This window comes from Rhodnius prolixus, unplaced genomic scaffold (genome assembly GCF_049639745.1).
Source record: "Rhodnius prolixus isolate KJV_2025 unplaced genomic scaffold, Rpr scaffold_37, whole genome shotgun sequence".
Taxonomy (NCBI): Eukaryota; Metazoa; Arthropoda; class Insecta; order Hemiptera; family Reduviidae; genus Rhodnius; species Rhodnius prolixus.
In genome coordinates, this window is record NW_027411587.1 from 831227 (window position 1) to 845912 (window position 14686).

Genomic DNA, 14686 nt, shown 5'->3' on the forward strand with positions numbered 1-14686 from the left:
ATCTCATATTGCACCTTTGGGACATGGAAATTTAGTGATTAGGGAATGTAGGAGCAGTCAAGTAGGTTGTGTAAGAGTTTATTCATGAAGACAAGTCCGCCTCTCGTGAGTAAAGGCTATCTGTCAGGTTCAGTAGTTTCCATAATCAGACTGTATGGTGCGTCTAAGTTTTTACCTCCCAAAACTATAGAAGACGTTCTTTGTATTGCTTCAAAGGCGTCAATGAATGTTTCCTGGTAAGGTAACCATACAGAGGAACAATATTCTAAAATAGCAACCTTTACTTCAGGATCCTAAAATTTGTTGGTTGTCCTCAGTATAAAGCCTAAAATTTTGTTTACTTTATTCATGGACAATGTGCAGGGTAAGTAGTTTGAAAGGTTCGTAGTGTACGTAATATCGAGATCCTAAATAGAAGTTTGTTTGTTGTGAGAAGGGTCGTGGAATAGAGTAGATGTACGTACAAGAGTATCGCAGTTTGAAAAAAAAAAAGTCAAGCAATAATCCTTGTGCAACACCTGACGTGACACCTATTTTTTAGAGAATTTTGATTTCAGTTTCATAATTTGCAATCTATCTAATAAGTACGAAGAGAACCAATTTAAGAGCAAACATGTATACCGTAGAAGTAGTTTGTGAATGTGTAGTCAGTGATAAACTCTGCCAAAGGCTTTAAGGAAGTCCAAGTATATCGTGTCACCTGGAAGCCAAAACTTTAACGGTGAAGTCGTGAAAAGAGAGTAGATTGGTTGCTATCGAGCGTTTAGAATTAAGTTTAGGTATTATCCGAAAGATACCACTTGATAAGCATTTATAAAACAATAAAGTGAGAACAGGAGCAAAAGATAGTTGGCAATTTTTTAGAAGCAAAGGCAGCATGTTATCAGATCCACAACCTTTTCTAATACCAATTTTAGAATAATTATCTGACACTTCTTTGACAGTAATGTCCAAAGTACGCAAATTCAAAGAGGTAATAGAAATTTGATGAACGTTGCCAAAATTAGATGAACTGGAGTAAATATATACTTTTGAAATAATCTGCAAACATATCTACCAAACGATTTTCTCAGAAATAACAATGTTATTTACATACAGTGGTCAACTGATGATTTTGTTTTGTTCATATTATTTATGTATTTCAAAAAATCCCCAACGTTATTTGAACTGGAAATGTAGGATTCTACATTGTGAGTAAGTGAGAAGAAAAACATTTTTCCGAGTAACTTTTACAACCTGCACATAGTTTAGACAAAACTTTTTTAACACATTTATTCTGCATCTTATTATTATATTCACATTTTGGTGATACAGATGTAACTGGGTTACTTTTAGTTTTTTTAATTGACTATTTGAGGATACCTTCTTAAGTATTATTATTGTTAAATCCTTTTCACCAGCTTTCATCCTCTCATTCAGTGTTTATTTCTATTGCTGAAAACCAAAGAGGCTACATTTTCATTTACAAAAATAAGTTTAAACGGACTAATCCTACCTTCTATTTTCATGATTAGCCTTTCTTGCAAGAAAATGTCCCATACTTACCTTGTTTGTTTTGGCCTTTGAGCTTTTTTATATCACTACTTAACTCGAGAGAGGTTCTTTCGATAATCCTTCAATCTAGTTTTACAGCCTAGGCATAAAAACTTAAGAAACTTTCATAAGAATCATACATTTAAGGTGCTTAAAGTGCAGCACAACTGGAGAGTACTATACATAACAGCCATCACACATTTTTTTCACTAGATAACTCCGACACAGGTATTCTATTCTTATACAAAAAATGAGAAAATTTGGCCGCGCCATTGTACAAAGTTATTATTAAAATACTTAATTTGTTGAGATATAAACAAGATAACAGGATAACCACACGGTAACCTAAATCAGATAGGTTATCTCGTTTGAACAAAATATTTGCCAAATTTGTGAATCTCTTCTAGTAATCTATATATATGAATTTTAATGGCTTGGTTGGAGGTATATATTTAATAAAAAGTAATTAATATAAAGTAAAAAATAATGAATGAAAGTAACGCAATATATTTCAAAATATTCGAGTACAAAACCTCGCTGAAATTAGTTGTGAAAAGTGCATGTTAGGAAATTTTGTGTTACATTCTTTCTTGACATCTATCGTAGAAGAAAAGTGATCATTTAAGGATTCTACGAAGACCTTATATTAAATATAAAAAAGAAAAAAATTTCTTATATTTTAGACATGAGCTTTATTCGATGATTGAAGAATTAAAGTAATCCTTGTTAAAAATTCAGCACAGTTTTCTTGATTCTTTAAGTGAACTTGTGAATTTCTTTATCTGGTTAAAGACAAGAGATAATTTATATATATATATATATATATATATATATATATATATATAAGAATCCGCAAACAAAAATTGGTTAAAATCGATGATCCACTCCCCATTTATGCCAATTATCGTAAGTCATTAAACAAACTGAACTGTCATTCAAGGAAGCCAATTCTAATGTTAGTAAATAACGTTATTTCATTTTTGGACTACCACTCAAGCATAACAAATATTCATGTTCCAATTGGTGTTCCATTCAGAAGCATGTTGTAATTATGTAATTAACCTAATGTTTCAGAAAAATTATCAAAATCTTTGAGCCTTCATTATTTTGATCACAACTTTTCTCGAAATAAATACACTCAACCTACTTTATGCTTTATTTTTACTCGGAAAAAGGGATCTGGAATTAGCTTTTATTAATTAAGAATAATCAATTCATCAAGGAGTAAAAAGGAGTATGTGTGCTCATACGTGAAGTTACGGAACAGTAAATATGCTGCACTATTGATTGTCAAACTCTCTTATATGTAAGTTTACATTTGACACTTGTGTTAAGCCTAAAGCAAAAAGCGAAAATTGTTCTATTATCTTTATAATTTGCAAAAAGGGAAGGGATTAGCTATGAGGTTAGCATGCTGGACTCCCACGCGGAGGTCCCGGGTTCGAATCCAGCAGCTGACCCTTAGATTTTCTCTTCCTAGGAGCTTCTTACAGCTCACTGTCCGGTGATGGACAGTGTTGTTTGTAACGAGAGAACACTGTCCGGAGGCCGGCAGTGCACTGAATAAAGCTCCGGGCGCCAATAACCTTAGACGTTGACGCGCCTTAAATCATTTAAAAAAAAAATTGCAAAATATATAAACAAGCACAATTTGTACAACTTTTTCTTAGTTTTCTTGATTTTTTTATATAGAAATATGTAGATTAAAGTTTATTTTAAGATTCTCGCATTTCAATATTTTGAGGTTGTTTTCAATAATTTTATGGTTTTTCCTTATAGTGTTTCTGTTCACAGAATTGCAGTTATATTGATGGTTGTGTAATAAGTATGAACGTGGAAGATGATGTGGAGAGTAGACAATGGAGGTAGGTTTGTGCCATTCGCTAAAGAAGGTTGAGCTGAGAGTTGATTAAAAGCCCAAGAAGTTAGTATTGCCTTCAGCCTTTGAAATTCAACTCAGAAACAATATGAGAGAAGACAGCTAACTCTCAAGTGGGTTTCGTAAGTAACTTCGCATTCTACTTCTTAGAGAAGACTAGTTCTTGCTATAAGTTATCATTACAATTCAAAAAGTTTTCTGGGTTTATTACTTTTTTATTGAGGATGAACTTCTTCAATGATGTAAATTAGTACCTAACAGTGTTATCTGCCGCACTGAAGTATAAACTATGATTGATACTCATGCTAACTTATTCCTAACTTAAAAATTTGGTTTACCCGATATTATTGAAATCTCTAATCTCATTTTACTTCCGCTTACTAAGTAAAAGAGAAAGTATTGCGTCCTGTCAAAGTTTCGATATTATATTTTCTTAGAAACTATCCGTATTGTGGTTCCGTGAGTCCTAATAACTTGATTTTAGTGACAGGAATGCGTCTGGAAACATTAGCTAAAAAACGAAAAATTTTAGGCTCAATTTTTAGTCCGAATAAAGTATTCCCGAACAGTGAAATGGTGGAGGCTCAGGAAGAGCAAATCTAAGGGCAAGCAGCTGGCTAGCTTAGTCCTAGCCCCGGTACCATGCGATTTATGTTGTAGGATCAATTTACTGAATTGAGAACAGAGCCTTTAAGACACCAGGTGCTTCTTCTTAGTTTTGATGATTTTTTTTTATAGAAATAGATTAAAATTTATTTTCAGACACGAGCTTCTTTCTTTATGAGCCTGGGCAGTTAGATACTAGGTAATGTAAGGGAATATACCCTAACTAGAATCCTCTGACTCTTTAATTTTGGAGAATATCCAATCAAGACTTAACTGAAAGTATGAATTGGCCACCCGCTCTTCCTAGAACTTTCCTAGAAAACCTAAGTGACTTATTTCAATACCTGAATTGCTTTAAGGCCTCATCTGTTAATCAGGTTATCACAATAGATCCATTTGGCCGCAATACAGAACACTGCGTTCGGTAATAATCGTCTTACCCAGTTTCACCAAAATTGGCAATAGTGACATAAAGTGCGTTGAAAAAAATGAGTTATTGAATAAACTAGAGGAGCCATTCATTAAATTTTGATAAAGAATCACATTGATAATAATTTTTGAGTTTCTTCAGTTTGTTTGAAGTTTTTTATATTTGCAGAATGGGATAACTCTCCTTTAAGTACTTTACTTAATTAATTACTAGTTCAGTATAATTTCAACATTTCTACATAGTGGACTATTTTTTGTTCCTTGGAAAGAATGAACACATCACAATTGATTTTTTTTTATTTTATTTTGTTTTTTGTGTTTGAACAAGTTCAACCATGCAGTAGTTGATTGGTTTGTATATTGGCCTTCCTTCTATAAATAGCAGAGAGAACAATTAATTTTTGAAGCTGGTGATGTCAACAAATGACTTCAGTTTACATACATAACCAAATAAACCCTAGTATCTGAAATAACGCAGTGGTTAACTTTAATTAACAAGGAACGTTTGAAATGTTAATTTAAAACGTATTTTATTAAGTTTGTTTAGTATCATTTGCTTTATTGTGTGCATTGTATTGTTTTTATGTCTATTTATTATTTTTTTAGAGAGAGAAATTTTAACTCATTTGTGCTTCTGACAATTGCACCATTTCCTTTCACATTTAATCATAATTTAATTAAACTCTTTAACAAAAACTTGCAGTTTAAAAAGTTAAGTATAAGGGTTGATTATCCCTGATGCTTCCTATTTTTCATATACTAAACATATATTCAAGTAGCACACCACTTAACTTAGTTTGACTTTGACTACCTTTTAGCGTTTAATCAACCCTAATACTTAACTTTATAAACTGCAAGTTTTTGTTAAAGAAGTTTTTGTACCTTTTGGATAGATTTTCCTTTCTGTCTTATATGCAAAGTTTACATATCTGCTATACAGATTTTCTTAACATTTGGAACAAGCAATACTTCATTATATCCTGATATGGTATTACGTTGGACCGTAACTACAACTGGAGAAATCTTATAAAAGAATACTTATAGTTGCGGTCCGCAATGAATCCACATTTTTACAGAGTAATGACTATTAAAAGTTTTTGAAGAAGCGTTACATACGTGGAGCAAACGTCACACCACCTTAACTGTGTTCAGCGTCGAGACAGACAAGAGCCATATCTTTAATTTAGAATTTAACCATCTACATCTAAATTACCTTCTATAACTAAGTATTGCAATTTTTACCAGTTATAGAGCTAACTTTTTCTACAATTCGGTAAAGAATTCATTAAAATCGGAACAACACAAAAGGAGATACAGTGGTTTGAAATTAGATGACCATGTTTTTTTTTTTTAAACAGTAACAATTTTCTAAAAGTTTTTATGGGTACTAAAATGTGAAGCGGTCATTTTTTCGTTAACAAGCTGTGGGAGACAAAAACAATGCATGCTCGTATTTTTAAAGAAGAAATTGTATTGGCAATATTCAGGTTTCTTTGTGGAAGAGACTAATTCTTTTGTTCCTCTTCATTCAGATCTCTTGAGTGCCCTTCATCATAAATTTGGTATAACGGTAATGTTGGTTTGCCTTCCTAGCGTTCCATCTGGTCATCAAAAGATGAACTGATATCATCATGAATTTTTGATGAAACTCTATATAAAATGTGTAACTTCTCTTTCTAGAAGCAAGAAAAGCAAAAAAAAAAATCGTTTCCAGAGATCCACACCTCCGGTCTAGTTCACTTACACGGGTAAGCACATCGTTTTAGCGTTATAACATTATAGAGTTGCTAGTGAGTATTTCTTATTCAATCTTAGTTTAATGCTGCCTACGGGCTTATCAAGTTGGTGTTGTGAAAGAGAGAATGAAAGAGAGTGAGGGGAAAAATGAGAGTGCCGTGCAGAGCGATGACATCCGAGAGGGTGAAAGAGATTGAAATGATGTAAAAGAGGAGTATAAGCAACTACCGCTCATAAGGGAGTGAGCTAAGCTAATTTAGAAGGTCCCCAGGCAGCCCTGTGGACCCATGTAAAGATGGCAATTCCCTCGGTCTTATGGAAATTTTACCGCCGTTGGGAGCCCGCGCTCCCCAGCTCCTAATAGCCTACCAACCACAACGCGCTCACATAAAATCTACATCTGCGTAAAAAGAAAATCCAAAAGAAAGAACATCTGAAAGAAAGCTATTGAATATTCTAATTTCAGAATGGAATTGTCTACTGTGTTATTTAAATGCCATCTCTTTATTATGGTAATCATTTATATCTAATTATATTCGTACTTTGCATGCAAAAAAAATTGTTATAAAAGTTATTTCTTTGGTAAAAACGGCAAAAATCTTGTTTGCCTCACTTGGCTTTTTCTCACTGCAATTATAATGAACAATTTTTCTTCTAACATTGAAATTTTATAATTCATTTTTTATAATTAAATTTTAATAAACTATGTGAGTTGGCCATTAATAAACACCATTCAGACATGGGAATAAGGTTGTTTCCAAGTTTAGAACTGAACCTACGTATATCCCGCAGAATTTAGAAGATCCCCATGTAACTTCTTACAATATCTGATCCCTTATGCGGTCAGGTCACAGATGATGTTTAGGAGGTCTACTTTGAAAAGCTATAGGGATCAAGATTTTCTGGGCATCGTTAACCAGAAATTTTTTTAGACGTTTCTCGGTATGAGTAAAAACAGGCTTGATGTGATGGGTTTTCTTTTGTTACGGGTTTTTTGTCAAATTTACAAATATTGTTTTAGTATGTCATGGCCGGTACTCTTACGTATTCAAACTTCTTAAGAGAGATAAGAGAAATTAAATATAAAAAAATAAAAATTAAATAGTGGTAACTTCTGCCCGGTATTTAATTTGGTTCATTGATCTAATAGTTGGCTGAATTTAGATTGTCAAACTAGCAATACATGCATTAGTCCGAAGTGATGAAGGCGGACAAATTATTCCTTCGTGGCTTGTAAGTAGATTTTAGCACAATCTATTAAACATTCAGAGTATTGACTTTCATCGATTCTAGGATTACTTCATCACTATTGGCTAGGTTAAGATCTCCAGAAAACCGGACATGCCAGGTACAATGTTCTTCGTAAGAGTTTATATACAGATTAACTAAAACTACCTCTTCCTCCTTTATCAACAACGTAATCACTCTATATTTTTTTCGCGGTTCAGATAACATTTTCTAGGGTCGGATCCATAGTTCTTTTGTTCATAATTATACCACTCTACATTCTATCAGAAAGAAGTTGTACTTTGTAGACTATGCTCTCTATCAAGGATCAAATCTTGCCTTCTCTTCTATTCCGACTCTCGCTACCTCAGCGCCTTTCTGGTTGGCACAAAACTTTTACTGACACGTCTCAATGGAATACCTAAATATCAAAATTGATGTTCTGGCGATTTTTTTTCATCTGACAAAAGTCAGCATACATGAAAGCCAACTCAACTATGTATCATTTATTTGTATATATTTTGTAATTAGGTGTCCTTTAATTAGGTATTTCAGATAAATCTAGAAAATGGAAAATGTGCACGAATATTGCTACCTTTAGCGGGCTAAGAACGCAAAAACCAAACTGCGTACTAGATAAAATATTTTTATGGACCACTAAAGTAAAATTTGCTGCAGTTGGTCAGTTAGTTGTGTGAAAAGTTATAGCGGGGAAGTTGGGCAGACCTTAGTATTTAATATCTCACCCACTAACCAGAAAAAAGGAAACTATGGTGTGGTGTTGTACTCCAAAAATAAAATGAAGGGGCTAGTTTGGGCTTTGAAGATCTCAAGTTAAAGCAATGAGTTGTGACTAAGGTGGAACTTGGCGGTTTAGTAGAACTTTGAACTTTCATACCCTCACATATACAACATTTACAACCAACTAAGCCGAAGAAAAACTTGAAAACTGCACAAGTTTTGTTCCCAGTGCCTTAAGATGGCAGTCGTTATCTCCTCCACAGCTGCTATTAGCAGACATCCCAATGGCTAAGCACTAATTTACCATATAGACAACTCTTAAAAACTTTTATTTTTTGGAGGGAAGGAATTACTACTATGTCCATAATAATGGCTACTGTTTTAAAAATACATTTAGACATTAACCTACAATCACACGTTTACACTTATATAATTACCTTTTGTTACTAAGACATTTTTGTTTCAGAAGTTTTTATTTTCAACAATTTCATACACTTTTTATTTTACTTTCTTTTATGTAAGTGTGCGTGTATTAACCATTGCATATGAATAGAAAATTGTTGGGAGTTTAAATTTAATATTCGTTTCAGATGACACACCTCTGAGGATGCAGCAATGTAAGACATGAACTAAATCATTCAACTGCCAGTACGACTTTACTTGATTACACTTTACTGAATCGATTTTGTGGCTCCCATGAATACCTTTGAAGTTAGTGCATTGTTTGTATAATTGGTGTTTTTTATAAGTGATAAGATTAAGATGAAAACTTAAGGAGGGGATTTGATTAAGCTTTGGAAGTGCTACTTCACTCAATAAAGATAAATTGTTATTTTCATTGCGCATTTTCAGATTAAATCATTCGATATAGAAAGTAATATCACAAAAATTATTAACATTGTAGCTTCTAGCTCTAGTGCTTCCATATTTTTAAGTAGTTTTATAATAATCATATACATACTACTTTCTCCAATAAACGTCCTCCAAAGAGGACGGTAACCCTGGGTTACGAAATAATAATGCAGAGGACATAGTGAAGCAAACTAGCTATTAATATCTTTTAAAAAATGTATTGACAGTTGATAGTAATTTATATTTATAATTATTGAGTTATAAAAAGCTAAATAAATGTAATATAAAATTAAAACAATATATTCATAAATATTTTGGGGTCGCCCATGCCCCTTTTGTACACAAAAGCGGGTATGTCTAGTAAAATTTATATGTAGTTTTTTTTTTTCAGTAATTTACCAAGATTCACCAAGGAACATTTAGATAAGTATTGATTTCGGGTTTGCCTGCAAATAAAAACCACTCTCTACTGAAATATTTACAACCTAATAATACTAAATAATTTGATATATTTTCAAAGATTAGAACTTGATTTGTTTTTTTTTTTTAAAAAAATTTACTGATTGCCAAATTTTTTTTACCCTGATGACAATAAAAGTAGAAATATTAAAGTGCAAGACTCCCAAAATTACTCATTCGTTGCAAAATTATAATTAAATGTAACCTTGACTTCTTTCTTGGTCATTATAATAATAGTCCCATGGTTAAAAGTATTTTCTTATATAGTATTTACATTACAAAACTTTAATGGCTAAGCTACTTAATTTCTATATGTTCGCGTTCTGGAAATTCGGTAATTGTGCACTAATGCTAGTTTAACTATAAAACATTGAAATCTCATATAGCCTTCAATGGACAAGTGGGTTATGTAGGAATGTTGAATCAGTTCATAAGCAGTCAGGAGAGAAGTTACACCTACTCTAGAATAATGTAGAATATTATATTGTCAATAAGCCCTGAAGTCCGTAAGGTCAGAGGCTCGGTAAAATAAAAAATCATGACTGAAATTGGCAAAGTCCTTTTATTCCTATTCGATTAATGAATCAGTCACTGAAAACAATGAACCATACTTTAGTTATTTATTTATTTATTTATTTTTGCTGTTTCATTCCATGCTTTTATCAGAATTTGCAGCTTCCTTGTCAAGATGGTGGACCCAACCATATTTTGCTTTTTGCACTCTATTGAAAAGAACCTCACTAGTATTCAGAGCATACTTCTCTTTGTTATAAAAAGCTTTTTTTTAACTCCTTTTTCCTGTTTTCCTCTCTGATGCATTTTAAGGCATCCTGAATCTTGAAATAATTATTTTAGATTTTTTAATTGCTTGCTGATTATCGAGAACTGTTACACATCGCCAGTCTTAAGAATTATGGACAGTGTCATCTGTAAGAGAACACTGTCCATAACTGTAAACTGGAAGAAGCTTCTAGGAAGAGAAAATCTAAGGGCCAGCAACTGGATTCGAACCCGGGATCCATTCAAACCATTGAGCTAATCCCTTTCCTAGGCGATATATTGCAAGGTTATGAGAAAGCAGTTTGACCTATCTCTCCTCCAAACTGCCTTGAGACTCATTTTCCTAGCAAACTTTTCAAATAAAAGATATATAGGTCAAGAGTGCAGTTAGCGTGCGAAATACGTTGTGTTCATTTTAGAAAAAAATCTTCTGAAAAAATTTCATTTCCAATGTCCTAATTTAGTCCAAAACTTTATTGTTACATGCCTCAATGTCCCTGAATCGAAATATCTAATCGGTACTACCTGTGAATTCCGATTTCTGAATTATACTAACCCGTACAGATTCATGCACAAAATAATTGATAAAAACTACCTTTTCAAAGTCAGGGTTCCTCAAAACCTGATTTGTCTGTTAAAGACCTAAAATCAAAAAACTATATGCTCTATATTTCTTCTTTTATTAATAGTAAAAGAAAGTAATAATATTAATAAACAGGTTCAGCGAAAGTAGGTGGTGGTAATTGTAAATTCATTCAGGGGAATTCCGAAGTATGTACCTAGAGTTGAGTAACGTTCTGATTGTGGGTCAGGGTCTATTGAATGAAGCTTTGCCACTTTCATTTTCAGTATATTACATAATTTTATAATAAACAAAATCTTATTTTAAATTATACAAGTGATCTTAAATGAAAGTGCAAATTTTATTGAGTTGTATTCTAAGTAATTTTACAACATAACTCGTAGAATTACTTCTTGTTGACAAAACTGGATTCCTCGGTGGTGCAGTCACCTTTCTCCTGTATTTTAATTTCTTCTTAGAACTCTCTTTTTTTATGGATAACTTTTTACTGATTCAAGTATTTATGTTTGCAAATTGATTCTTTCTAAAGAAATTTTTATTTCACAGTAATATTTGTAGATTTAAATGTGTGAGATTGCAATCCTGTACTCAACTGTATTATTTCTGGAACAAACTTAGTCATATTTTATATTCCTGTTTCTTTACAGGGTAGAAGTGATCTGTCTTCTTGCTGTATTATGCTAACGGTCGCACTTATCTTTGATCTCATTTGATTTCCATTTTTTGGATCAATGTAAATGTAATTTTATTTTATTTAATGAAATTTTAATCCTGTTTTAGGGAATCTACGAATCAAGTGTCGTGGATGGAAGGTGTGGTCTTACTACTGAATTAATGAAAATAAAATGCAAGGCCAAGGCTTGGAATGATTCTAATGCCAAAACATACTACAGCTTCATGGCTTAAGTGGTGTTCCCGGTCAATGGTGGCAATCAGCCTAGAGGATATCCAGGTGTTACATGAATTTCAATAATTTTACATTGAATTTTAAAAAAATCTTACAATTATCAGTTAAAAACTTCTTGGCAAGGATACATATTTATTTAAGAAATAAATCTCTCCCTTTTAACAAAAATAAAGAATACATTTTCTTTAAAATAATAATAATAAAGCCCAATAAACCTTTCTGCTGCTTATTTTATGAAAATTAATAAGCTTTTCACTAGAAAAATTTTACTACTATCCTGAAAACTGAGTTTTTCAACGGTACCAAAACTTTGCGAACATTTTTGTGTTATAATGAAAGTCTTTTTTTATTCGGATAAAATGCAGCAAAGTATGTTGAAGAGCCATACATTTAGTAGTGGAAGTAAGTTTTAAAAGTGTAATTTATTAATTACACAACTTTCTTAAATGTTGAGATTGTTTTTTATCTCTTAACCCTCGAAGAGATAGTATTGCGATCGTGCATATTTTCTAATGAAATGTTACCAGAAAACAAGTTATTTGAATACGAAGAAGTATTTTTATAAATTGGTTTATGTGCGCATCTGTCAGACTGTGAGCAACATAATTAAAAAACAAAAAAAATTCAAATTTGATATATTTGGTTCTGATATCTCTTAGAGACTCAACTTCACTCGAAATCGGGGAATTGGAAGTATCATTTTTGTGAAAGAATTTTTCACTTATTCGAGATTTCCCAAAAGTGGCTCTATCAATTTTCTTTATATATCGTACACCCCCATTACATCTGTCACTTAAAGCCCTGTCACTTTTATTTGAAACATTTTGTCCCAGAAAAATTCTATTATTAAGAACACTTTTGTGAGAGGCGATAAGTTAGTTACGCTTTCTTCTAGTGCCATTTTAGTAAAATGTAAGGTCTTATCACGTTTATAATAATATAACTAACCAAGTCGCTCCAAGTTGGAAGCAAATCAAATTTAAGTGTTATTTCCCTAAGAACACATTTAGTTTTTCAAGATTGTCACTAAAGCACTTCAGTTAATTTGTTTAAATAAAAGAAAGTTAAATATTTTTGAGAGTAGGCATTGCTTTCGTTTGAAATGTTTTTCATGAAAATCGATTTATTAAGGGGAGCTGGTGGATGTTTTGGATCTTAAATCAAAAGTCTTTTATTTTAGTAAATCAAAACTGTGGCCAATCAACTTAAGTGAAAAATCGATTATTGAAGAAAACTTAATAGAATTATTGGAAACAAATGTCCCAGGTTCAATCCAGATTTTTGTACGTCCATTAGGGAAAACTACAATTAAAGAAAAATGGTTTTCCTTACTATAATTCTCATGTTTCTTCTACCTCATACGTTTACTACTTATAACATAAAGTTTATAGAAATAGAAAAGAAATTTATTATTCTGGGACAATTGTCCCCTAAGAATAAATAAATACAGGAACAAATAGAGGCCTTAACAGTTTGGCCTGTGATTATACAGAAATTAAATAAATAAATAAGTATTTACAAAAGTGAAAATATAATAAGTGAAAATGAAAGTAAAAATAAAATAATAAAACAGCAGAAATTAAGGAAATAAACTAAAACAATTAGAATTTCGGAGGAAGCTGAATAGAAAGTAGATAACTGAATAGACGGGATTTAAAGATGGATAGGGTAGGAGCCTGGCGGACAGATGAAGGCAAGGAGTTCCAGAGAGGTAGCACGTATTAGGAAGGACTTGTCAAAGGATGAGGTACGGTGAGAGGGAATATAGAGATCAGATGAGCGAGATCTAGTGTTACGGGAATGGATGGAGGATTTAAACTTAAGGAGTTGAAAAATATAGGAAGGCCTTTGAGAGTGGATGACTTGAAAAAGGAAAGAAGCCAAAAAATATTGGCGGCGATAGACAGGAAAAAGCCACTTCAACTCATCGTAGCAGTGCGAAATGCGAGAGTCTCTGGAAATGCTGAAAATAAATCTTATGAAGCAGTTCATGAGGCGCTTAAGCTTAGCTTCAATATCACCAGAAAGACCGCCATACACTAAACAACCATAGTCGAAATGGGGGAATATAAGAGAGGAAACTAGGAGTTGCCGGGTCTTAATTGAAAAAAGGTGACGGGAACTATTAAACTGCTTAAGGATATGGATGGAACGACGAGAGATTTGGGAAACATAGTTTTTCCAGGATAGGTTTTGATCGAAAGTGATACCAAGGTTTTTCACAGAGGAACAATATTTTATTGGGGTATTGTAAAGGAAAAGATTAGGAAGACGAGCCAATGATTTAAGGAGTGGGTTGGAGCCAATAACAATAGTTTTGGTCTTTTCTACATTCAGGGTAAGCTTATTGTTCGTGGCCCATGCTGAGATATTATTGAGGTCTTCTTGAAGTTTAAATACAGCTTCAAACAAATCCGACGGGGAAAAGGATAGGTAAATCTGAAAATCATCAGCATAGAGGTGGTACTGGGAATGAGAGATGGAAAGAGGAAGGTCATTGATGTAAATTGAGAAGGGTGGGAGATAGGGAAGAACCTTGAGGTACACCGCGTGACAAAGGAAGAAGTGAAGAAGGATTACTATCGGGAGTGACAACGAATTGGGAACGATTAGACAGGAAGGATTGGAACCAACGGAGGGTGCTATTGGAAAAAGAGAGGGATTGTAGTTTAGATAGCAAGATATGATGGTCAACGGTATCAAAGGCTTTGGAGAAGTCTAGGAGTATAAGGATGGTAAGTTTTTGGTCGTCAATAGCCGTCTGCAAGTCATGGGTAATTTTCAAGAGTGCAGATTGAGTGGAATAAGAAGGACGAAAGCCAGATTGGAGTGGATTAAGGAGATTGTTTTGTTCGAGGTAATTAGAAAGCTGGGATTGCACTAAACGTTCAAAGGGTTTGGAGAAATTTGATAAAATAGAGATGGGACGAAAATCAAAAGGAGAGGTGGGATT

The 14686-nt window shown here is 32.9% G+C and overlaps 1 long non-coding RNA gene across 3 annotated transcripts; it reads left to right on the forward strand.

The window, feature by feature from the left end:
- The first annotated feature begins 1896 nt into the window (after positions 1-1896).
- On the forward strand, positions 1897-11920 carry LOC141448475 (uncharacterized). Of its 3 annotated transcripts, XR_012455081.1 has the most exons (5): positions 1903-2488; positions 2608-2839; positions 3328-3534; positions 8743-8863; positions 11607-11920. It is a non-coding gene; the product is annotated as an uncharacterized lncRNA (long non-coding RNA). The 3 variants fall into 3 exon arrangements; XR_012455082.1 differs by lacking the exon at positions 8743-8863 and having other exon boundaries at positions 1897-1977; positions 11607-11917; XR_012455080.1 differs by lacking the exon at positions 8743-8863 and having other exon boundaries at positions 11607-11916.
- The last annotated feature ends 2766 nt before the right edge of the window (positions 11921-14686 follow it).